Consider the following 2,736-nt stretch of genomic DNA (forward strand, 5'->3'; position numbering starts at 1 on the left):
TCACACAACAGGATGTAAAATGGTATGAAAACTGTGGTTTGGCTCATATCAAGTTATATGTGAAAGACCAGAAGGAAATACACACACGTGATTGTAGCAGGGCTTTGCAGCACAGTGTGAGGCTCACCCGCCTGCCGTTGACTTCTTTTTGGAGGTTAGGTTCACAACATAAGCTGATGTATTGGTGAAAATCTGCCAAGGCAAACTGCATTCAAACCTTAGCACCAGTGCTCCACCTGGCTCAGGAGGGGTGTCTAGGTCATGTGACCTGTAACTAAATGTAACTAGTCAATGTAACTAAATTGCTCTGTGGGCTACAGTTGCCTTGTTCATCAAATGGGCCTAAAACTCTATCTGGAGGTTGTGGCAAAGATAAAGTGAAGTTGTGTGTGTTGGCAGCCGGACTCAGTGCAACTCACAGACCGCCAGTGGGAATGATGCTTTCTCTCACTGTGTTTTCCAAATTCCCTATGATTATAGTTTTCTTGAAAATTCTAAAACTATTAAGTACAATTTTTTTTATTACATTTTCAAAGGGGTCATGCTCTATTCCCCGGAGATCTCAAGCCTGTCCTGGGAATGTTATGGAAATCTTTCTTCCAAGCCGGCTGTGGTTAATCTCAGCTGGACAGCAATGATCTTCGACCAGGGCTAAATGTTTGTGTCCTGAGGAGCCCTGGGAATTTTGTTTACAGAGGACATTCTGTCCCGGGGTCCTGACTTCCCCCAGCGGCTGCTGTCTGGACTGAGCACCCCAGAGAGGCTGCCTCCTCCCACCCCAAGTTCTGGTGTCAGCATCATCAGTGGCCTGGGGCATGACAGTCCTGTTCCCTCGGGTACAGCTTCTAATTTCTTTTCTTCTTTTCTCTGCTCCTCCCCTCCCTTTTCCTTTCTTTTAAAAACATTTTAGGTTTATTTATGTGTGAATGTTCTGTGCGCCATGTTTATGCCTAGTATTGGTGAAAGCCAAAAGAGGGTGTCAGGTCCCTGAACCGGAGTTACAGGCAGTTGTGAGTCGCTGTGTGGGTGCTGGGAGCCAAATCCAAGTTCTTTACAAGGCCAGCAAATTCTGTCGGGCGGTGGCGGCGCACGCCTTTAATCCCAGCACTCAGCAGGCAGAGGCAGGTGGATCTCTGTGAGTTCGAGGCCAGCCTGATCTACAAGAGCTGGTGCCAGGACAGGCTCCAAAGCTACAGAGAAACCCTGTCTCGAAAAACTAAAAAAAAAAAAAAAAAAAAAGACCAGCAAATTCTCTTAACCACCACTTCCACCTTTCCTTTTTTTCAGTATTGGGTATTGAACTTAGGTCTCGTGTGTACTAAGCAAATGCCCTTCCACTAAGTTACAAAGCCAGCTTTCTTTCTTTCTTTCTTTCTTTCTTTCTTTCTTTCTTTCTTTCTTTCTTTCTTTTTTCTTAAAGATTTATTTTTGTCCTGGTTCTTTCAGCACCTCAAGCACAGCACAGCTGCTCAGCTGTGTCTGTGACATCAGGGCCAAGAGCAAGTGTCTATTTCTACGTTCAGCGTTCAGAAGCCAGTGAGCGTTAAGGATGTTTATAGCTGACATATTGCAGAGCTATGATGAGATGGCCCTGGGGTTTGGCTTTGATGCTGTTTGTCAAACCCTGGTGTCAGAGATTTCAAGGGCTCAGCAAAGGGTCATATGGTCAGCATTTTAGCAAGATACATCTTTAGAGTTGAGAGTGTGTGGAAACTGAGTTTTCTGGGGGTCCTTCAGAAGGGTCAGGAAAACACAAAGAGCTATCCATCTCTTTCCATTTTTTCCAGATCCAGAAGCCAGGAAAAATAAGTCTCACCTCTTAGCCATGTGAGGGGTCAGGACAGGTTCAGGTATAATTTAAGGCCATTGAGCTCAGGTGTGGCCTCTGGAACCTCACCAGGGACCTACTGAACCAACCACCCATACAGGCTCTGGGCAGCTCTGCACTCCTCAACCTGATAGCCCACATCATAAATTATGAAGGACATTTGGGTTGACTTGGGTTGACTGTTCTTCCAAGACCGGTGAAGTGAGACGGTGGTAGTGGCACTAGGGGTGGGGGACCTCTAAGACCCAACCTTCCCATCTACCCAACTGCACAGGGCCTTTGAAGTGATAATTATGTAGGAGGGGAAACTGGCCTGTAGGTGCTGTGGCACAAATTTGTTAATTCTTGAAAGAAAAAAAAGATTAATTTTAGGGCCAGAGAGATAGCTCAGAAGTTGAGTGCTTTGGCTCCTATCAAAGACCAACGTTAAATCTCCAGCACCTTCACAGTGGCTCATGAGTGCCTTTAACTCTACCTCCAGGGGATCCAGTGCCTCTGGATGCTACAGGCACCTGCACTCACAGACACATAACCACCCTCAGACATATACACATAATTTTAAAATGTTGAGTATTTTAAAATGAGTTTTATACACATATACACATGTGATAAATAATAATATAAAGCCTTTAAGATTATGTGGTGTACTTTTATGTATGTACTTATATGTATGTGAAGTGTGATGTATGTAGAAAAGAGTATCGGATCCTCTGTAGTGGGAGTTGCAGGTTGTTGTGAGCTGTCTGACATGGATGCAGCGAATCATGCCTGGGTCCTCTACACGAGCAGCAAGTGCTCCAGTCCCTCTTTTTACTTTTTATTTTGTTTTACTTTTTTTTTGTTTTTGTTTTTCTGAGACAGGGTTTCTCTGTGTACCCCTGACTGTCCTGGAACTCACTCTGCAGACC

At 44.8% G+C, this 2,736-nt stretch overlaps 1 non-coding gene across 1 annotated transcript; it reads left to right on the top strand.

The window, feature by feature from the left end:
* The first annotated feature begins 1,427 nt into the window (after positions 1-1,427).
* On the top strand, positions 1,428-1,568 carry LOC130878876 (small nucleolar RNA SNORA43). Its single transcript, XR_009057493.1, has one exon. It is a non-coding gene; the product is annotated as a small nucleolar RNA SNORA43 (small nucleolar RNA).
* Positions 1,569-2,736: the final 1,168 nt, after the last annotated feature.

Source organism: Chionomys nivalis, chromosome 7 (assembly GCF_950005125.1).
Source record: "Chionomys nivalis chromosome 7, mChiNiv1.1, whole genome shotgun sequence".
NCBI classification, from domain to species: Eukaryota; Metazoa; Chordata; class Mammalia; order Rodentia; family Cricetidae; genus Chionomys; species Chionomys nivalis.